The 23,623-nt window shown below is 42.7% G+C and overlaps 1 long non-coding RNA gene across 1 annotated transcript; it reads left to right on the forward strand.

The window, feature by feature from the left end:
• The first annotated feature begins 3,792 nt into the window (after positions 1-3,792).
• Positions 3,793-9,070, forward strand: LOC110353844 (uncharacterized). The gene is made up of 5 exons (XR_002404942.3): positions 3,793-3,956; positions 6,728-6,772; positions 6,856-6,975; positions 7,451-7,533; positions 8,824-9,070. It is a non-coding gene; the product is annotated as an uncharacterized lncRNA (long non-coding RNA).
• The last annotated feature ends 14,553 nt before the right edge of the window (positions 9,071-23,623 follow it).

Raw genomic sequence — 23,623 nt, forward strand, 5'->3', positions numbered from 1 at the left:
AATTATCGTGTTACATCAACCTTCGTACCACTTCTATGTCACAGGTAAACCCTTTGCTTTTTTCTTGTTGATTATTTCCAGCTCCAAAGGATACAGAAGCTTTGTATCTTCCAAAACCACATAGATTTAAATAATAACTGAGATTTTCAAGTTTTAGCTTGTTGAAAATGTTATTTCTGAACCTTTTCTCCCCTGTGCTATGAAGGCTTGAAACATACTGTCTTCATTTTTTAAATAGAAGACAAGAATCATGAGTAATCTAGTGATCCCTGTGAAGATGCTGGGTCTTTAGAGTTGGTTTATGTGCTTGAAATTTCTTGACTAAAACAAAACAGAAGAAAAAAAAAAAAAAGTAGATACTTTTTCATGCATATTTTCATGCAGTCAAAAAATACTAGTAAAAATATTTTTATGTACATATACCAGTATTTTTGTATAGGTGGCCATAGAGTAGAAAAATGTATAATGAGATTTGGGATAAAACTGGAGAGCTGTCAACACTGTGTTTTCTAGCTATGCATTAAAAATCAATCTAAACCAGGACTGTTTTCATGTATAAACAGAACAGGTAGAAAAATTGCAAATTGTTGACAACATTTTCAAATTTTAACCAAAACCAACCAAACAACAATAAAAAACAGAAAGCTTTGTGCACCTGAAAGATTACATTTCCTCTCTCATTCTTAACTCCAAAACAAAGAGTCGACGCGCTATTTTATTTTTCTCTCACACTGATATTAGATTTTGAGCCTTAAATGAAGAATGCATCAAAACTATTGTCATTGTCAAACAGTACAAAAAACTTCACAAACTTCTACTCAACCATCAGCATGGCTGATGGCATCACAGGGTTCACTGCAGATCAGATATATCTCCAAGTGCACAGAACAGGGAAGAACCCTCCAAGACAAAGTTCCCCTTGAGGAAATACGTTCCCAGATTCTTAGAATAATAAAAATAAGAAGATTTAAAGGAGAACTCAAGGGATTTGATGACAGAAGTGCTGCCAAGCCCCTGGTTCATCCGTTGAGCCGGGTTGTTTTGCCAGCCATGTCTTCCCAAGAGGCACTGTTGGCTGGACATTTTCCATCTACATCACAAGAAGGCTTTAATGTTGGTACTCATTAAATAGTTTTCCCAGCGAATAAAATTCTTCCTAAATCTTAGTAGCTGGAAGTTGCCTGGCACTCTGAGGATGGTTTTCTAATCTCTTTTCTGGATGGCCTTATTTCCCACAGAGATGCCCAAGACTTTGGAGAAACTTGCAGAGGTTCAGGCTGATACCTCCTGGAAACAACAGCAACAGGTTATTGTGCAGTGACATGTTTCTTTTCATCAGTTTGGAGATTAGAGCCTGGACACATTGAGTATCTCCTTTTCACTCTATTCTGCAACTGATGCAGGAGAATATAAAGAACCAGATTTTATCTAACAACAGTTGCAAGAAAATGTGGAGGTGGTTAGAAGATAATCATGTCAGGGTTTGAAAGGCTTTAGGGGAAGATTAACAGTAGTTTAACCAACTGTTAATTAAGGAAGGCAGGCATTGTATTTATAAAATTTAATCGGGAAAGATGATGTGACCACAGGAATTGATCTGTGTTTCCATTCTGACCAACTCCATATAGTATAAATTGTCTTGGTTGTGAGATTTTTCTTCGAGAAAAAACCCATTTGTTATTTTTGAGAGAAAACTGGGCAGTCATAACTTCTTGGACAAGTTGAGGCAAGGAAGCTGACGTGTTTTGGTGTTTTGTTTTTTTTTTTTTCATCACAGGAACAATGATAATTCAAAAGCCTATTTCAAGCCACTGAGATAGGAGTTGTTCTTCCTCCTTCATTCTTCACAGCTTTACGCTTTCTTAAATGCTTTGACACAGTTGTTCTCTCTGAACTAGATAGTGTTTTGTATCAGCCCATTCTGACCAGTGCTGGAAAGTCATCCTTCACTCCTTATTTCCCAGGCCATCAGCAAGTGAGCTGATAACCATCTATTTTCTTTTACAAGGCTCTTCCACGCTCCCACCAGAGTCTCACTCTAACTTGTTTTAAAGTAAACACCTACTGAAATGAAGAACTGCCACAAAGTTAGGAGATTTATCTGTTTCAGATCTTCATTTTGTCAATGTTCAGCACACATTGGACAGCCCTTTCTCAACTCCCCCTATCAAGAACAGCACTCCTGTCCCTGAATTAAGACTCCTCAACATGCATGTATTAATGCTAATAAGTAAAACTAACTGATATTACTCAGGATCAGTGCCCGCCAGGGAAACTAAATAGACCTCTTTAACAGATGGATGGCCTTATATTTCAGTGGTATTGATCTAGGGAAGTTGAAATGTTATTTTGCCCATATTTCTGCTTGCAAAAATCTTTGATGTCATGCAAAATTATTCAGCAGACTGGCTGTGAATTACAGTCTGTAGCCATTAGCAGACTCCAGTGTTAAAGAAGATTTGTTCTAAGCCTCTAGAAACAGCACACATGGCCCAGATTCTATCCATATTAATCTAAACGGGAGAAATTCTGCTCATTGAAGAACTTGTTTCTTCATCAGTAAGAAAGACTAGATTCAAACTTCCAACAATGAACACATGTCATCAGGATGGGCTTATACATAATTGGTTGCACTGGTTGCAATCTATACGTAGACAGACTTGGCTTACTGTTACACCAAACACAGAACGATTGTTAGAATACACAGTTTGAATAGAAGTGATGTTAATTTTAATTTCTTTACCAGCTCCAGGCATTGAATAAAACATGATACAGTGCAGTGGGTATTCTGTCCTATACGAAATGAATTATCTACAAATCAAAATTTTTGATCCCATTTACCAAAGGACATGAGCACCTCATAACTTCCAACACTCCCAAACTCATGGCATACCCCTGGCAGTTAATGTTGAACAAGGCAACACATCCACCTGACAAGGCTACACATCCACAGGAGAGCAGGGGATGGAAGTGGATGACTTCAGCCTCTTTAGTTTTTACTTGGACTCTTATGCTCTCAGATAAGAGACAAGAGGTTGGGGTTATACACAACCTCAAAAAGGGATTTCAGGAGAGCAAAAGCCTCATTTCATTAAACCTCAACTTCATTTATTGTTTTGCTCCATTCTTGCTGTGGCAAAGCACTGCAGGAGTTTGGGTGGATGAAGAAGAAGAAACCTAGCAAAGGTCAGGCAAATCTGGTCTCCAGGACAGACTCTGCTCCCTTTGAAGGAGAGAAGACAAGAAGAAGGCATAAAGGAAGAAAGCCCCACAGAAAGGCTCAGGACTGTAGCAGCTCCTGGAAGAAATCTAGCTCGGTGGCCTCATTAAACAGGGCCATGCTTTGGGGTGACAACACCTTTATAAAAAGCAGCAGCTCCTTCCCCACACCTGTGAACAGGGGCAATGGCATTGACCTTCCTTTGGAAAAGCACGCAGGGATTTAAGGACAGAAAGTGCTGCTTCAGCACTACTATTTTTATTCAGGAGGAGTGCTTCAGAGGAAGATTTTTTTTTAATACTTTTTTTTTTTTTTTCTCCTTTTCTCATCCAAGTCCACTAAGGGCATTCAGCCCTCATCCCTTCTGGGCTGTTTGGCTGCAAAACAGCACATGCAACTTCTGTGCCTCTGTGTCTCACCTGACAGCGCTTTGATTTGCGTGAGAACCTGCCTAAGATGTGGGGTAATTAATTAGGCAATCCCCAGCAGACTTGGTTTAGGCTTTCAGGATGGTGCAATATTGCTTTCCTCTCTTTGAAAGAAGGAGATCCTTAAAAGTGTTTAAAGAAATGAGCTGCTCAGCTGGCTCTAGGCAAGGTCTTCTCTGAGTCCTGGCCACTTTTCACTTGGAGATTTCTTGGTTCTGCCTTTTCTGCCGGGGACAGGGACTGAAACTGAAACACTGCAAGAGAGGTTTCTCCCTTCAGGTTTTCAGTCCTTTTTTGCTGATTCAAAGGTATGGATATTTTGTTTAAATAATTAGCTGCAGCTTTTATCTGAACTGAGCCTTGAGGCACTCCATAATTTTTCCCATTGCTGGCTCCAATGTTCCTATTGCAGGCATGGGATTTATTTCTCTTTTGGCCTGTTACAAATTCAGATCAGATAGCTGGACTTCTCCCTGAAATGACCAGACAGGTTTTACTTCCTCCCTAGAGCTAGGTGGATCAGGAAAGCATCAAAAGTGCAGACTCTTCAAGCTAAATATACAAGGCCCCTTCTGCAGAGACTGGAGCAGACGCCTTTAGCTTTCTCCTCCCCACCTTATGTGCTATCCAAAGCCTGGATTGCTCTTTAAAACATTTAACTGGGGGAAGCCGTTTGTTTCCCTTGATCTGTTTACAGACAGGAGAGAATATTTTAAGACCAGAGGAAGCGACACATTTTGCCCTGCAGCAGCTACAGCGTGCTGTATGTTATAGAGAGATTGATAACTTCATAGCACAGCCCTCCCAGCCCATCTCTGAAAAACTAAACACCCACTCACCCCAGAGCCAGTCCTTCTGCATGTTCTCTGCATAGCAAGGGAAGATTTGCAAGGCAGGAGCCATCAAGGCTGTACTTCTGGCTGTAGCTGGGGCAGGGTTTGCTTTCTTTCCCTTCTAGTAGGGTGGGAGAGATGGGTCGTTGAGATGGAGTAGGGAAGTTTAAAAGGAAAACAAGAAGAGAGTTTTGGGGAGATTCTGGTGACACTGGGGATGACCATTAGGAGGATACCTTAAGGCATTCAGAGTCCTGAAATCTCAGTTCCTATTTGAGGTCCTTCTAGCTAGAATTAAGAATGCTCCCCCTAGCTTCATGTCATTGCAAGAGTCTATGTGCTCAGCCCTTGAGCCAGAGGAGAAGCAGCTTGGGGAATTTGAGATTTGGGCTGAAAGGCATTTTATCCCCATTTTATCCTCATTCTATCCTTTTCTTGCAATAGGGTGTTGGTAGGCCAACAGTCCCAAGTGTATTAAGGATGTTGCTGAGAGTATGAGTCTGAAGGGAAGGGGAGGATGAGATGAACTGATGACTTAAGATCTTATTAGCTTCAGCAGGAACAAAAACTCTCTGCAAAAGCATGCAGATTTTGGCAACCCCTGAATCAAGGTAGGGGATGCAGTCCTAGGTTAGAAATCCTTCTGCAGGGGAATGGACACTATCAGCAATGTGTATCTACCTGTATGGAATAAATTGGTGGTTGAGGTAGAAGCTGGAGGGATCTCTGTGCACAGAGAGAGTAATTCCAACTCATTCTGTGGCATCTGGGTTCAGAGCATCTCCAGACCCAAATCTGTGCAGCACACCTCCAATGCTGCAGTGCTGCTGAGGTGTGGGAAGGAGGGGGGAGAGAGAGAAATTGGAGAGAGGAGCACTGTTACTAGAGCTGGCATTTTAATATTGAAAGGTTGTGAAATCTAATAAGAGCTACAAGGGAGGTTGATGTATTTTTTCCTCATGCTACGATGAAATTGGGATTCAATAAGTAAATGTGACAGAATATGCAATTTCCCATAGATTTCATGCAGCAGGGCGCTTCCTGCGTAATAACCTTAAACCAGTATTTTTTTCCTTACCCCAGCTAAGATCTCTTGCCTCCCATCTTATCTGAATAATAGTTCATCCCCATAAAGTGCAGCCTGCCACTTCAGCTGCAGCTTATCGCTGCCTGATGGTACATGGCGGACAAAAGTAAATATTTTTTCCACCTTTTTTTCTTCCTAAATGATATCTTCCTGCTCCTTCCTGTGAGAAATAGGCCTGAGCTGGTATGTGTGGGGGAGGACTAATTCTTAGTTGGCTTAGGTATCTTTTATGGTGCTCAGCTGTAAAGAGCCCTTAAAACGTTTTTCATTAAGATCTCTTGGAGATGCCTTTCCTTTGGAGGCTGTATTGACAGCTGTAGAGATGAAAGGAAAGCTACAGCAACCGTGTTCCCATCCCATGTGAAGAAATCCACATCCTAAAGGTAATTCCCTGAGGGTTGTCACAGTGCTATGTATTGGACATAGGTTCATGAGCCAGATCCACATGGTCTCGTGCTGACATTGGATCTGATTTTGAGGTTGTCCTTCCTTTAAATTAGGACCCAATAACCTTCATTGGCCATTTACCACCTAGACTATTTTATGGCTCTGTGCATAGCTATGTTTTAAAACTCCTTGTGTGAAGGGTGAACTGGAGGTGTGCACGGACGAAGGGTACAGGGACATAATCACAAGTGCTCGAATGCCTACATTTTCACCCATTATTGCCTGTCAGCAGAGCTGCAGTAATGACCTGTCCCTGTAACCATCCCCTGCCTCATTTTTGCAGTGTGAGCTTCTCCCATGAGCAGTCCCTATGCCCTTAACTCCCTCTTGGCACAAACAAACTGCTCTCGCTTAACCTACTAACTGAGCTTTATTTCTACATGTGCCCTGGCCAGGACCTGAACCATGTTAGCTCAGATTGCTGCCCATTCCTAATCATCCGAGGCAGTGAAGTTAAAAAGGATTATTAATCAATAAACAATCTCGCTGTAAGCAAAAACACCTTTTCCTTTACAGCACAGGGGAGGCAGGAGCACACAGGCAGGCAGTTCCAGCAATTCAAGTTAACCTCTTGAGCTGCCCAACTCTCTCCTTGCTTGGCATGGCAAGATCATGCCCTTCTGTCCACTTTCACCCTTTGTCCTGCCAACCACAGCACATCCAAAACTCCCAGGGCAACTAAAACTACCTCCAATTTCCCTCTCTGCTCCAGGTATAGGACCAGCATCCCAGAGGATGAATTCCCCATCACTATCAGGTTTGAGAACTGCAGTAATAACATGCATAATGACACCCTCCCTCCTTCCCCACCATCAAAAGGCTCATTCTTTGTTATTGCAGGCACTTTGATTTTGTCTAGCCGCTTTTCAAGCTGAGTATATGATGATCTTATTGGTGTGCCGTGCTATTTCTGCCTGCCCTCGGGAGGCAGAGATTTGGATGACGGCACTGGTGAGGCAGGTGAGTGGCATTTTTTTAGCTGTCCTCTGGCTATGCACAAGAAAAGAAAAGAGAAAAGAAAAGAAAAGAAAAAAGAAAAGAAAAGAAAAGAAAAGAAAAGAAAAGAAAAGAAAAGAAAAGAAAAGAAAAGAAAAGAAAAGAAAAGAAAAGAAAAGAAAAAGAAAAGAAAAGAAAAGCCACAAAATGGGTTAGCTTATACGCAGCACAAAAGGAAACCCCATGCAATTACAACAACCTGTAATGCTCACTCCAAGATGAGGAGGGTCAGACCCTGACCTGGCATTGCAAGCAGTGGTGCTGCTCTGCCTCCAACACTTGGCTTGAATTTCAGCTCAGGATTCGAGTGTCTAAATGTAATGGCCCATCTGATTCAGTGGAACTTATTGTCATTGCCGGTTAACTTGAGTTGATATCAAGATAACAGCCTATGAGCAGTTTCTGTGTGGTCCTGATCACTGGTATTGATTTCAATAAGGTGCGGGCTGGATCCTTGACACTCTAATTCTGAAATCAATGGAGCTGGGACGATTCACTCCGCCTGGGCGCCAGGGAAATCAGGTACATGCCTTTAACAATAAACCAGCGATTTAAATTATCTGTGCAGTTCTTTAAGGAGCCTTGGCAGGCAAAGCAGAGATCCTGCAAATGTAGATAACATGCTAACCAAGTGAAAATTCAAACATCTTGAGGAAAGAAGGGAAGAGAAGGAATTCTCTCAGATTCTTACTCAGAACACTGACTGGTGCATTTATTGAAAGACAGTGAAAGAAATTAAGGTAATCTTATCCTTAGGAAAGCAAGACCTCAGGTGCACCAGCACTCAGATTCATTTGGGATTAAATATAGGGGTAAAGACAAAGCGGACTTGAGTTGTGAGTCCCACATGATTATTCAAAGTGATTTGGACCTAATATTGATAATGACTCCCGTTCCCAACATCCTATTCTCAGGTCCAAAACAATAAATAAAGCAAGACAGAACAGGTCAGTGAAGCTGTTAAGGAGAGGACAAAGCAGGTGGGGAAGGTGTTGGAGCAGAGTTGTGGTTTGGTGCCTGGCTGAAGTTTGGCACTTGGTGTTGGAGAGGTGGCAAGTATTAGCCCAGAAATCACTTAGTTTTAGTGTCATATTCACACATTTTCAATAGGCTGGACTAAATACTGATATGCTGATTGCTGCAACTCCCAGCCAGCTCAATGGCCTCAACCAACACCTCCAACTTGATTCCTCATTGCATTTAAGAACCGGCCATTCCTTGCAGGCAGGAAAGGCCCAAACACATCCTGTAGACAGCGATGCTCCTTGACCCTGCCTAATTCCTTTTGGGTTCACTGAATACCAGCCATGAGCCATCCAAGTGCACAATCCCCCAAGACTGTTACCACGTGCTGGTAGCCCACCAGCTCTGTTTCTTTATCTTAAGCCCTATTTAACCAATTGTAACTTCCTCAGCATCAAGATTTGTCTTAAATCAGTTTGGGAGCCGAGTTCCAGACTAAAGGCCACCAGACTGTTCACCAGGCAGACTGGTGCTCTGGCAATCACAAGACTCCACAAAGTTTGGCCCATCACTGAGCTCAGGACATGGATTCCTCACCTGGGGACAGCTACACCTGTGCCACTACTGTAGCCTAATAAATAAAACTGGGTTTCCCTGCTGTTAGCTTCTTCCCTCCCTTTCTCCAGGAAATGCAAAGTAACTCAGACTATGTTGTTTCCGTCAGTGCCGAGCCTGTTATCAATTTGTGCAGGTGGGAGACGATGATTGCTTAAGGAAATGGCAGTAGGCCAACAGCATTGAGTATGTGGGAATGACAGAAGGTTGTGCTCTGTATTTCTCCTCTCTCAGTGGCTTCCAGATCAGCTCAGCTCCATTTGGAGAGGAAAAGAAGGGGTTGCTCTTCTACTCTCGGAGCCAGGAAGAGTACCTGGCATGCAAGAAACCCATCTGTCCATCACACAACATCTCTTAAGGGGAGAGATCCTGCAGCAGGGACCTCAGCAGCAGTTTAGAGGGTGGTGTACAGGGGGTGTCGTGGACTGTGGGTCTCTCCTTTCCATCTGTACAGAGTATTTGGGAATGGAAGCGGAGAAAAGGGCTGGAAGGGTGAAGGAGGGATACAGTCCTGAGTGCTCCTAGATCACTGGTTCATCTTTTCCCCTGAGTGCGCACTGCAGAAATGTTTTCTGAGCTTTCTACCTGTGTCCTACAGCTGGGCACCAGCATACCACTGCAACTTCCCTCTCTCACTGATTGCACGTGGCTCCTTTATAAAATATCACTTTGTTTCTCTGGGTCTCTGATTGCTCCAATAAATGTTCTCCTTTGCAGGGGAGCCTAAAACACTTATCCCATTCCACTTCCACCCCCCTTGAAGGTTTACACATTGTTTGCAAACAGATTTTCCCCTGTCACTGCCTAAGTGGTGTCTTTTTCCCCGAAGCACCAGACAAGGAGGTGTGCAGGGAGAGGTGGAGCGACACAGCCAACCACCCTGCCTGGCTCTGTCTGTTCCTTGTGGGGATGGGAAGTGACACATTTCCACGAGGTAATTACATGTTGTCATTTCTCCGTGTGCCATGCGCTGCTTTGTGGGAAACTTTGAAGTCCCTTGAAACATTTTTTGAGAGAACTGAGCCGAGGTGATGGCTGTGAAGGCAGATTATTCCCCTGTAACCCGGGGGCAGCCTTCAGAAGTGTTACTCAGGCAATCCACAGAGGCACTCGAGTGTTTTTTTTTTCAAGGTCCCTCAAAAGACATAATTCTACAAAGCAGAGCTAAACCCCCTTGTATTTAAAATTAAACCTGATCCAAGAGTCAGATGCTAAACTCGATATGACATGGAACACGATGCAAATCCAGATGTTGGTCTCAATTCCCAAGTGTCCCAGGCCACGTCTGGGCTGAACCTTCACTCCAGATGTTCATCCTCATGTCCAAGGCTGAAATCTGTTACTACGTCTCTGCCACCCCCTCCAAATTCCCCAGTGAGATCAAACAAAGAGTGGTGGTGAGTGGCTGCTCTCTGGAGCAGGAGGAGGAGGTGTGTAGCAGGAAAGCTGGAGTTTTTGCAAGGCGACCTGCAGCTTTCACACACGCTCCTCTGAGTCCCACACAGATGTTCTGAGTGACATTGCCCATGCCCCTCATTGTTTGCTCTTTGGGAACATTCCTACAAAAGGATGCTTGTTCACACTAGCATTCAGGGAATGGACATTTTTTCCAACAAATATCCACATATAAATAAGAACAAAGGCAACCAGGTGAAAAAGAATATATATATTGATAATAGTAATAATAATAATGCTTCCCTGTTTCTCCTTTGGTTCCTGTGTTTCACTTCCCCTCTGTCTGGATATTCAGCCACCCATTTGGTAGCAAAAACACATGCTTTCCATAACCTTTCACCACTGCCATTCCTGGAATGGAGAATAGCAGGGAACCACTTGGAAACCGTCTGGTTTGAAGCTGTTTAATCAAACTATCCAGACAATAGTCATGAATAGTTCACTGAGTCATGAATAGTTCACATAGTTCACTGAGACTAGAATATGTTCTGGGACAGATGAAGGGAGCTACATCCATCCTCCTGCAAGGAATAACTCAGCCCACCTGAACTTGGAAAATAGGCTATTTAGTTGCTTTACAGAGGAGGAAGATGAAGCTCAGAGGGACTGAGGAATTTATAGACCCACTAGGGTGGTTTCCCAGCTAAAAAGAGCTGGGAAATGGTTTGGAGGGTTAACAAACACAAGACCTTTACGTTCTCAGGACAGTTGGCCCATTTCAGCATGGACAAATAAATAAATTAATTTTTTAAAAAAATAGAAATCCTCATACAAAATTATCTGGTTTGCACATAGTGAATCAGATGGAAGAGGGTTTTGAGCTGGAGCTATTGTGCTGTAATCAGTCCAACAAAGATTGTGCCAGAGAAGATAAAGAAAAAAAATCCATCATTTTAAGGTGAGCGGAAAACATAGATCTACATAAGACATATAAGACAAGCATTTGAGAACAGAGAAGCAATATATTTCCAGTAACTCTGTCGATAACATCTCTAAGAACAGGATTTCAGTAGTCCCTTTTTTTCATCAGACTGGCGAGCATTACTTCCAGTGGTGACAGCTTCCCTAATTTTCTTTAGGACCTGGAATTCCCTTCTCCACCCAAGCTCGATGCTGCTTTGCAATGCCAGACTCATCACCTCAATTCCCCTGAGCTTCGACAGATGGAATTAGGATATAGCAGTAGTGCAGCAAGACTGCAGGTGGTGGGTTTCAAGCCACTGACTTCAGCAAAAAAAACGTTTGTAGCTCCCATTTTAAACCAAGTTGGCTTCACAAGGAGGGCACCAGGCTCTCCTAGACATTGCAGTGAGCTGCTAGAGGGAGACAGACTCTAACAGCCCAGTGCAATGCTAATAAATGGCATTAGGAGCAACTTGCTCTTTCTGGCAGAGTAAAGCCATCGTGGGGGAGAAAATCATCTGCAAATTTCCCTAAACTGCACACAAAGTGCTGGCCACTTGCAGAGGCAGAATTACTCTTATATGCACTTTTGCAGAAAATGGAGCTATCACATATTTTCTCACTGAAAGCAAGATAAAAGTAGTAGTAATAATAATAATACTAATAGCAAAATAAAAGTAGCAACTGTAGCAGCAATAATAATAATAACGTATTATCTTGGTCTCATACCAGAGCTTTTCTTCAGGAAACTGATCCAGATTACAAGGGAAAGGGAGTGAGACTTTTTTTTTTTTTTTTTAACTTGGGTTTTGTTACTGATCACATTCACTGCAGCTGTGTGAATGTTTTATCTGGACACAAGAAAGGGGCCAGAGCCTCACTGGGAGCCATCTGGGAAGGAGGTGAGAGCTGTCTTCTTCAGCAGCAACAGTGCGTTATAAACTGAATTGTAACCACTTACCACTGCCTGGTTTAATGAAGATACATAAGATAAATAAAATAAAAAAACATGGACAGTAAGGAAACACTAAAAAGTATTCCCCCCAGACAAGTAGTTCATCAATCAGAAACTCTGTTTGAGAAACTTTATATTTTTAATTCTGTTATTCTTTTATATATTTCACGTGCAGTTAAGGTGGGTGCAGATTTCCCTTTGCCCACATCTGCAGAGAGCTTCCAGCAGAGAACAATAAATGTGCAGTGGAAAGAGTCAGAACATTATTGCCTGAAGGGTTTCAGACAGGGTGGTATCATTGTCTTACTGCTCCCTCTGCTCCTTCCCACACCTCCAAACCCACAACTGGCACTATGTTTCCAGGTGTGGGTGCTGATATCAGACCACAGAGATGATTTCTAAGTGAAACCTTCAAGGTCACCTCTCCCCAGGACATGGGACTGGTGATAGTGATGCAAGATGCTTGGACACACTGAGGCTGGGGAGAAACCCTTGGACATGAGACCTCTTTCTCCTGGGCACTGAGGGGTTCTGCCTTGCTGCAGCAGCTGGCAGCAGGGTAAAACTCAAGCATCTGGAGCAGACATCATGCAAAGATACCAAAGTTACTAAGGCCACAGGACAGAGCAATGAATCACAATGTGCTACGGTGATGAAATGGTTATCTTTGTGATGTAACATCCTTTTTGCCATCCACCTTCTGTCCACATTTCTTGCTGCAGAAGCAGCCCACTTTGTTTTTGCAAATGGAAACATCAGGGACCACAGCAATTCAGACCTCAAAGCAAATTCAAAGCAAATGGAAGGGACAACTGGAAATCTAGAGCATAGGGGTATACCCCATGTTATTTTTTGCAGACAGTGGGTATTTCAACGCGTCTTTTCCTCTCCCTTCTGACACTCAGCAGATGAAAGGAAAAAAAAAAAAAAAAGCAGAGGGACAGTTTTACTGAGCCCTTTTCCCTGCCAAGAGCTTTCCCTCTCTGGGAGGTGAGGATGTGAGCAATGCTTGCAAGCGCTAGGCTTTACCTGGAGTATTTTAAGGAGTCAGTACTTGCTCCAAAGTCTTCTGAGATCCACAGAAATCTTCACAGAATCACAGAAAGGTTTGGGTTGGAAGGGACCTCAAAGCCCATCTCATTCCAACCCCTGCCATGGCAGGGACACCTCCCACCAGCCCAGGCTGCCCCCAGCCCCATCCAGCCTGGCCTTGGGCAAGGGCAAGTCACCTTCACAGGTTGTTTGGCAGAGTAGCTGCAATGGAAGAGACCACATGTGAGTTTGTGAGGGAGAGAGTGAACATGGAAATTTCATTTACTAGAGCTAAATAAAATTTGAACATTAGAACTAAGCATTTTTCCCACGCAAAATATGTTTTTGTTTTGTTTCACTTTTTTTTTTTTTTTTTTCCATGATCCATGGTGAAACTGCTTTATGTTTGCAAAAATTCTTCAGAGGAAAGAGGTCATTTTCAATAAGGTAGGAGAATTTAAGCAGCAAAATAACAAAATTCGATGGGAGTAAAGGCAAGAACAGGACCACCAGTGGACTCCTTCTCCCTTACATAACTGCAGCAGGAACAAGAATATACGAACACATTTCCCTAGGCAAAACCACCCCTTTCCACAAAATTCATTATCGCATCACAAACTGATGGTTTTCCAAAAATGAACTGATGAAACTTTCATATAATCAGAAGTTCTCATAAATGCATCCATTAACCCATAAAAAATAGGGTCAGATTCCTAGACAGAGCTCTCCTCTTTGCTCCCTCCACAGAGAACAAGAGCAGAGCTGGCTTCTGGTGACAGCTAGAGTCAACATAATTTAAACATTTCAGTATTGCATTTCCGTTTTCACTTTTTCATCACCTTTTGGCTGAAACTCTCCAGACCTGGCCAGCTCAAAGTAAATAGTCTGAGGAAATGAGAACCAAAAAAATCCCAACCTACTCATTTTTTAGGATGATATGATTATAAAATTAAATAAAAGCCTACATTTCCTCTTCCAAATAAATGATTATGATTTAAACAAACAGACTGGGAGGGGGAGAGCTGCAGTTTTGAAAAGAGCTTAGATACAGGATTTTATTTTTCCTAGTAAAATGGGATTGACCTGGCCAGTTTTCTACTGCAAAGGTCACCCCACAAGGACACAACAGTTGAGCCCATTTTACAAGGTGATGAGGGGTAATAGTAAAGGTATAGTAAAGAATAATAAAGGCATAGCATTTGTCCTAGTGAAATATAGCCAAATAATCACTTAGGAATGAAAAAGTGAAAGAGATAAGGTCTCTCACATCGCTTTTTCTCTGATTTTTATGTGAATATAGCCCATATTGGAGTTATATTCATACTGCAGGCATCAGGTATGGCCACAGCTTGTGGAAACAGTCAGTAGGTCACGTCATGGATGCAGTGAGAAAGATGTCAGTAAACCCTAGCCATGTTTTTATGAGTATCTAGGATGCTTATCCACACTCTAATCCTATTTACCTGACAGTGCTCGTGGCTATTGAGGTCAACCTTGGTAGTTCGTGAGCCTGCCTCCAGCCCAACTTATTCCCAGTCACATTCTGCCAGTGGCCTTCTACATCCTCTTGACCACACTGTTAAGGAACTACAGCCTATGAAAAGATGATAGTGCCTTTGAAGGAGCAAACCTTGCTCTGCAAATTGCTCAAAATGGCACTAAAAGTCAGTTGAGATATTCAGCCTGTGTAAACACACCACTAAATGAGCTCAGCAATTACTCAACTCTTCCTCTGCCTGAAGCACCCATATTTCTTAGAAATCACCCTCTCCCAATTCATTACTATGATAAATGGTCACGGAGAGAAATGTTGAATAAAAATTGTCTCTGCTGGAGGAGTCAGGGCAAAGGATGCCAGGACAAAGGCTGCTTGGGCAGAGAGGAAAACCAGAACATAATGACATGCCACCAGAAGAGCAGGTTCCCCAAAAAGCAGCATCCTCCCAAAAGCATAGTTTGAGGAACCACTAGGGAAAAACCTAGAACTCCAGAACCCTGCTCATAAATGGCCACAGCCACAGGGGACTCACTGTTGTAGTGGCCTCATGAAGCACTTTCATCCTCTTTTTTTGACAGTTGTGGGCACCAGCATCCAAGGGTGGGAGCTGAAGATGCCATAAGGAGAAGTGGCTTTGCCAGAGAAGCCTGGCTTTTTCAGCTCTAGAAATTATATTATTAATATTATTATTATTATTATTATTATTATTATTATTATTATTATTATTATTATTATTATTATTATTATTATTATTTAAGATCAAACATCCCCTTGAAAACACAGCATGCTTTACTCTCACCAGCAGATTTTTCTCCCAAATTAGAGAGCAACAAATTAGAGAACAACAGGAGAGTAAAGAAGCCCAGATGTTGCAACCTTCATTTTTGGGGGAGAAATATATTTATGTAGTGCATGGGCCAAGAAGAAGTTTTAGGGTAGGGATGGAGCTGTCAGAAAGAAGCTATTTCCTTATGAGAATCCCAAGCAAAGTCTTCAAGCATCCTTCAGGGCAAAGGCTCTGATGAAGTGGACTTTTCAAAACCAAAGCATTTTTTTCTGTGCCCTTAATTTATTTCCCAAAATTAAAAAAGATAAAATAAAAGTGTGGACGTGCTCTGGGGGAATGAGGGGGCTGTGTTTCGTATTTGTGTTTAATATTGGGCCCGATAGACCTCAGAATCTGGATAACCTTGGAGAAGTTTTGAGAGACTGAATCCGTCAGCTACACATTTTGCACATTTGCCTTGCTGCGCATGCGTGTGCACACACACAAACATTACTTGATGGATGAGATGATTTGAAGTTTTTGACAACAGCATTTTGTTGTGGGGAAAAATGTTTTTTTAGCAAGTTGCAGATAAATGAGCAGAGTTTACTGGAGTGCAGGGAATGCAGAAGGCAGTGGAAAGTCAGTGATTTGTGAGGTGAATGGCAAATGCAAGGGGACATTTTCAAAATTAAGCCACAGAGAAAATCTGGTCTCCATCTTCTTTACCAGTAGTCAGAAGAGATGAGCTGGGTTGGGATGAGTTGGGAAAGGGAAGGGAGGGGAAGGGAAGGGAAGGGAAGGGAAGGGAAGGGAAGGGAAGGGAAGGGAAGGGAAGGGAAGGGAAGGGAAGGGAAGGGAAGGGAAGGGAAGGGAAGGGAAGGGAAGGGAAGGGAAGGGAAGGGAAGGGAAGGGAAGGGAAGGGAAGGGAAGGGAAGGGAAGGGAAGGGAAGGGAAGGGAAGGGAAGGGAAGGGAAGGGAAGGGAAGGGAAGGGAAGGGAACATGGAATCCCCATCCCTTCTCTGATTTGTTTCTGTCTTCTTAATTAACTGTGTCCATCAATCCAACCTGAAGAGGCAACAAAATACTTGCTAAAGTTGTATGAATCATGGGAATGGCCTGGAGAAAGAAAAGATATTCTAGCTGTCCCAAGGTACTTTGGTTTTCATACGCAAGTAGTAATGCTTATTTTACAAGAAAACCAAGAGGAACTAAGCAATATTAAGTACTCCCAAGGGAAAGCATCTTTACACACAAGATGGAGACAAGAGTTTCTCCTGGAGTCAGTGGGGTTTGTCTCCTAGAGGTTTGACCTCCAGGCGATATCCAGGAGTTTTATTTCCAGTAGAATTCCATCATTGCAACCTCTAGTGCAAGAACTGATACACATAAAAGAAGGAAGGTGGAGAAAGGACACAAAGGACAACTGAGAAAGAAATGGAAAGAACAACAGAGCAGCCTCAGATAAGTATTCAATGGGTGATACAGGGAAGGAATTAATGTCATTGTAACATTGACACTGCGTTGGAAATCTAAAAAACAACTTAAGACATTTTATGGTCTGTTAAATCATATGATGAAAAGCATTTTGCACAGAAATGATTTTATATGAATGATCACTGTTCTTCAAGAAAACAGACCAATACCAAATGGAATTAATACAACAGAATGGAAAATTGCTAATAATAATAATAATAATAAATCCTGCAGTTGGATTTTCAGAGCCTAATTATTCAGAGTGTTAGTCACTAATGGCCTGAGACATCCCCATCACAGATAATGCAAATAGTCAGTACAAGTGTTATTGGAGATAAGTGGCTTGAATTACTCAAAAGGAGGAATAATGATAAATAAGAAATATATTTTACTGTTCTTTTGTACCCCATATTTGTAAATCTCAAAGTCCTTAAAGAACCAAGATAACCCTGTGGTGGTAGAAGTTTTTGATAACCTGAAAACACTGCAGTTGTGAATGAATTAGGCAGAATGTCTAGTGGTCCTGCAGCTCCTGTCTGTTAAGCACCTTGCCCTCCATGATCTCCAGAAGAACATGCCACTAATCTCTGACCTTGGACTTGAAACCCTTCGAAGGATATAACAAATCTTCACCTTCTAACAGGTTTTCAGGGCAATGAAATAAACAGTTTTATAGTGTTGACCACAATTCAATAAACTGACCCATTGATTCCATCTTTCTTACTCCAAGACTCACAAGGACATCCCCTGGTCTGTCCGCGAACCTTTCTTTACCAGTTCGCATCAAAGAGGCCATCTCTCCCCAGTTTCAATTGCTTTCCTCTTTCCCTCTCCACTTTGATTATGCAGTGCCTCTCAGACTCTTATGTGATTCCTATAAAAGAGTTAATTTATTTTAGCCTGCAACAGACATATAAGTTTAATGAGCTTCAGATCTCCAAAAGTTAGCCCCAGTTCTTATGAGCATCAGTTGTAAGAGGCAAGCTTATCCAGAGAGTAGAGACACTTCAGACTGTGGACACCCCCTTTACTACCACCAACACAACATTTAGATTATTTAATTTTTTTTTAGTGCCAACAAACAATAGGGAGAAAGATGAGGACCCTGTTCCATGAAGTAAGCCATCTCCAGGGGTGCTGCTGGTGATAGAGTGTTGCTCAGGCTATGGCTTGAGGCCACTTTGTTGTATCAGGGAAAGTGGATTCCCTGCACATGGACGGAGTGATAACAAGACACACCAGTTAAATCCAGTGTTGGACCTATTACACTCTAACTAAGGAAATCTGATCAGACACAAACACAACTCCATCTCTCAGTCTTTCTCTTCTTCCACCAGTAACTTCTTGAGAGTATTGATGTAGAAACCCTAGTAGTAGAAACAAGCACATTGAAAGCTTCAGGGTTTTGTTCTATGATTGCTAATTGCTTGCTGGTACTAAATCTCACTTCAGAGTATGACAAAGTGGTTAGGACTTGTCCCTGTGCAAAGGGACGCTGACATCCCAGTGGAGCACAAACTTTGTGCTGGATGTCCCCGTTTGAATTGGACCCTAAAGGTTCCTTAAACTTACGTGAGTCTGCAAAGTCTTTTAGTATATGAGTGCTCAGATTGGCAGGGTGTCTTTGAGGTATGGTTTGCTTACAGAAGAAATGAATGAGAAGATTGTCATCATCCCAGAGGGTCCAGGTTGAGATCCCTGGGCATCTCAAACCCAAACATTTCTTCTATACTTTGCTTTGTAGAAGCTAGAGGACTATTGTCCTTACTATTTCACATTTTTCAATATATATTCTTCTCCTGCTGCAGAGAGTCTCAGAAACAGCTGCAACTAGACATCAAAATGTTGATTGATCTGAGTTATTAATTTACTTGATAGCCCAGGTATTGGCTATGGAAAGGTAAAAAATGATCCCTGACCTACTCTAATAAGCTAAAAGAGTTTGTGCTCCTACCATAAAGAAAGGTGGCTGGGTGGGTGGGGGGTGGGGGAAGCCAAGGAATTCATAAATATATTCATGCCTTCAATCCACTCCAAATGATTAAACACCCCCAGGTTTGTAAAAGAGAGTGCAAAGAAATTCTTGGAGATCCTGGTAAGCAAATCATTCATTAATAAAGAACACTTCATTGTGGATAGAAACACCTTCTGTTTGATTCTTTACAACATAGAAGCATCATCAACTGCCTGGCATGGAACTTTTGAAAGGTCAGGATTAGCATTAATCATATTTTGGAGTGCTGATAAAGGGTATTTTTGCTGCTAGCCAAAAAAAAAAAAGAAGAAGAAGAAGAAAAAAAAAATCTTCATTTTATGTATCCCCAGCACATTATTGAAAGCAAGAGAAAAACAATTTTCAACTGATTTAGAGACAGAAAAGTTGATTCTCTGCTGATTGGCAACCAGTTATTACTGCTCTTTATTATTTGTATTCTGGTAGCCTGAGGATGCACCAATGTGATAAACCCTGTATGCGCATAGCAGAATGGTAAGTTTCTTGCCTAAATAATCAGAACAAATGCTGAGAGGAGAGAGAAGGAACAGAGGGTGGAGTGATTTGCTGAAGGTTACTGCACAAGTCAGCAGTAGATCTGATAACACAGTTGCAATCTGTACAACACATATCCGATGGTCTTGTTCTTGGATTGTAGGTGAAGGTGTTGACCTCTGTCTCTGGAGCTCATCTCTTTATTTAAAAATATACTATATTATTTCTATACAAATTTCTTTATTGCATCTTCCTGCTTTCTTCCCAGGGAAAAAAAAAATATAAAATAAAAAAGACATTACACAGGACCAGCAGAAGGATCAACTAGAGCTTTGTCAAATCCACGTGCGACGTAGATATTAACATAGATGTGAATTATTTGAGACCTAAGCACTTAACCTTCAGCAGAGTTTGAGTTCCAGCTTTTTCTGCATCATTTACCAGAGATCTTGTCTTGCCCAGGGCAATTTTCTGGCCCAGACTGAGTCAAAGGGGCTCTACAATATACCGTGATATTGAAGTTTGAACTTAGAACTCCATTCACAGGCTGAGGACAAGATTTGCTGTCAACTGAATGCTAACGTGAGATGTTAGAAAAAGTGTGAGAGCTCTTAAGGAAGAGGAGAAAAGCAGAGAAAGAACAGGACACCAAGAAATGCAAGTGTGGCAGAGGAAAATCTTAGGAAATGGATGATGGAGGTCCCACTGCCTACAGGTAAATGGCCATTCCAAGCACAAAAACTATCAAATCCATGGCTACTGCAGAGTTCAGTAGCAAATGTACAGCCATGAGGGTAGGAAGGCTCTGCAGTTGGATCTGGATAGGCTGGACCAATTGGCCAACTCTATGAGGTTCAACAAGGCCAAGTGCCAGGTCCTACACCTGGGGCACAGCAGCTCCATGCAATGCTACAGGCTGGGGGAAGAGTGGCTGGAAAGCAACAATAATAGCACCATGGGTCTGTAGCAAGGCTTCCAGATTCTGGCTCACTGATAAATTAGAGCACAGAAAAGCTCTACTTGGCAAGAGATCTTACTGAGAGGTGGCTATGAGCAAGCTGTCTAGGCTGTACTTCAGTGACTAATGGTAGGTCATACATCCACCAGAGCTCTTTTTATTCTTCTGTCCAGCCTCCCCGTCTTCCACTACATCCTCCAGGAGAGGCCATTGTGCAATGGTGACAACAACAGTGGAAAGTCACAAAGGCTCTCAGTTGTTCATTGCCTGTAAAGGAAGATTGGTCTTCCTGCTGTCACTAGGAAGTGGTGTTCTATCCTCTCCTGCCTGGCTGAAGCTGGAATACTTCAGGAGGTGACAATGAGGCCGTGCAGGGCTGTTCTGGGTCTGGGTTTCTAACAATATGTGAGAAACAAGGTCTGTGGAGACATGAAAAAGGGACTTAATTGTAACTACCTGTCAGCATCTTAGCATGATGCAAGGACTTTCTTCAGACACTCTGTGCATGCAGCTGAACTACGGAAATAAAACCAATGGGTGCACAGAGAGTTGGGCTGCTGAATTCAGAACACAGACATTGCTTCTGCTGTACACCAGCATCCTGGAGCAGAGGAGACCCCTGTAAACCCCCATGTCATCACTGTATAATGCTGAACTAAAAAGAAGCAAGGTGCAAGATAAAATTAGCACTTTCCCCTTGCACCCTTCACCCCAGAGAGCTGTGTGCGTCTCCAGCCTCCACTCCAGAAACCTGGTCCCCCTGCACAGCCCACGCAGCCATGTGCTAGGGACAGCTTTCACCTCGTGCCTGGGTGGAGTTCCGCCTGCTCACATGATGGAGACAGTTGGAGCATATGTTTTCCTCTTATTTTAGAGTTAACTTACCCAGGGAGCACGATAACCAGATGTTTTAATTCTGGATAAATTGCTTCTTCCTGAAAAAAAAAAAAATGCTGTAAAAAATAAAAAAGCCTGGAGGGGAAAAAAAATAGCACAGCTTGTTCAGTGCTGCTTCAAGGAGGGCAGGCATCCTGGATAATGACTTTCAGAGGAGGAGTGCAGACATGAGGGGGCAGGGGGGGACCCTAAGCAACCTATCTGCTCTGATGAGCAGAGGGTGACTTGGAGGAAGCAGCAACCAAGATGCCAAAGAGATGATAATATATACAACTGCTTTGCGAGAGGCGAGGGCTGTGGCTCATGTAGTGTCAAGGTAAATACAGAAGATGCTCTGTGTGTGTGAGAGAGAGTTGCCTGTGAGGCTCTTTTGCAAAGGAAATTAGACAGCCTTGTGGCTGAAATCACAGTGGGAGAGTGTCCAGACCTGATATATTGACAGATCATGTGGGAGGATGTAGAGGATGCTCTGTTTTGTTCCCCATTTCCATTTTTCAGCAAGGAGAGCTGCTACCTGGATTATCACAGCCAGCTCTGGCCTGGCAGTGAGAGAGTCCCTGCTCCTAAAACAGACAATTTATATGAAAACAACGGAGTGTCTCTTTTTAACGCTCCATAGTTATGCTAATTAACACCCTGCTGTGTCTGACCTACACAGGATGAGGGTTTGCTGCTGCTCTCAAGGAGAGTACTGAGCCGTTCTGTTCGGGACTGCAGGAGCTCTTGCTCCTGAAAGTTTGGGGGTCACTTCCCAGCAAATGGAAGGACGGTAATGCTTGCAAAATGAAAAATATCCCTCAAATTGCACTCCGTCCACAGGAGGTATCAGCCCTTGGGCAAAGCCCTAACTTTGGCACGTGACTAAATTAGGAGCGCTGATGTCTTGTTTCCCCAGATGTTTGATGAAGGGAGTGGGGAGACCTTCGGAGATGGGTTGAAACATCTTCTCGTAGCACTTTGCCCTCTCCAATGTCACCAGAGGCAACCCAGAGAAGGATTTCTGTTAATTTCAGTCTGAGAAACTGGGCCTTGGAGCTGCTCAGAATATGTTTCGTGACCTCCATCCCAGATCCCAGGGAAATAAAGCTGTTAGGCTATCCACACCGGCATCGCTCTTTGGAAAGAATGCAATTTGCTGCAGAGTGGTAATGGGAAACAGATGAGCTATATAACCAATAGGCCATTCATGCTACATTTCTGCAGATGCAGACTTGAACATAAGGTGGTATTTATGTTTTGGGTGTGCAAAAGGGAAAAAAAAAAAAAGTATCTGAAACCCTGTTCTTTATCATTTGATTGGCCTGGACACTTGGAGTATAAACATTGCACTGCGGAGACAAGGGGGAAATTTCCTAATGCCCTTTGGTGTCTAGACCAAAAGCAATAAACGATCATGCTGTCCTATGCACCTCATTGTAATGGCATTATTCAAGGGAGAGAACCTGTCAAACGGGTTGAAAAATGGAACTTTCACATTTTTAAAACTAATTTGATAACTTTATTATCCCGTGAGACAGGGAAGTGATTGGAGCCAAGGCATACACTAATGTCTTGTTGAATGCTCTTTGATTTTTTTTTACAGCCACTGGAATCAGTCAGGAGTTCTGTATTATCTCATTATAATTGTCCCAGGAGAGGTACTTCGATAATTTTTATTACCTTGGGGAATGAGAATGTATGTTTTATTTGGTAATTTCATAGTAATGGCTCCAACTATGTAACAAACTCGCAATGAGCTGAATGGTGGCCCATCATTACGCACTCCCTTTGAAAGCACAAGATACACAGAGCGCAGGAATCAGTCAGCAAATGCACTCACTCACACTGGGGACGGGAGCTGGCAAGTCCCTTGCTGTGCATATTAAACACCAGCAGGAGCAAAGAGGTTGAAAGGATCAACCACAGCAGTGGCAGCGGTCTATTAATCAGTAGTAAATCAAGCCTGGCTTCCAAGACCTCTTCCACATTGGTGTTCCCTAATTTCTTCTCCATGGGGCATGGTATCTTAGCCACAGAAAGGCTTATGTTAACCCAGATTTTAACATCTCTTGACAGTTCACTTTCTGTTCTTCATTGTGTAATTTGCAGTTTATCTCAGCTCCCAGGCTCTACCACGGCTGGAAATGGTATCGTAAAGTTCTTCTAGCCTCCTGTCTCTGCTCACAAGCAAATCTCAGATGGACCTTTGTGAACCTTTATTGCTATTCCTGCATTTCCCATAGCTCCTCATAGCATCACATAAGTCCTTATCTTCTGATCAGCCCAACAGCCAAATGCAATCACTTCTCAGTATCTTTGAAGTAATACCAGCACAGGGTTGATATCAGCTCTGGAGAGCACATACAGCAAAGATAACAGAAAGACTGAAAACAAAGTGTTACTAGTTGTTAGCGAGGAAATAATCACTTCAAATCATAATCACTTCAAATCAAGCACTGGAGCAACTCCAGTGGGGTCAGTGCCGCAATGGATAAGCTGAGGGAGAAATGATGGAAAGCTCTGGGAAGTCTGTAAGAGCCACCAAAGCAGAGGGCTGAAGGGTTGTGGAAAGAGCAGAATAATAAACACAGGAAAATGAGCATCAGAGGAACAGGAGCCTGGAAAA

Source organism: Anas platyrhynchos, chromosome 1, assembly GCF_047663525.1.
Source record: "Anas platyrhynchos isolate ZD024472 breed Pekin duck chromosome 1, IASCAAS_PekinDuck_T2T, whole genome shotgun sequence".
In the NCBI taxonomy this organism is placed as follows: Eukaryota; Metazoa; Chordata; class Aves; order Anseriformes; family Anatidae; genus Anas; species Anas platyrhynchos.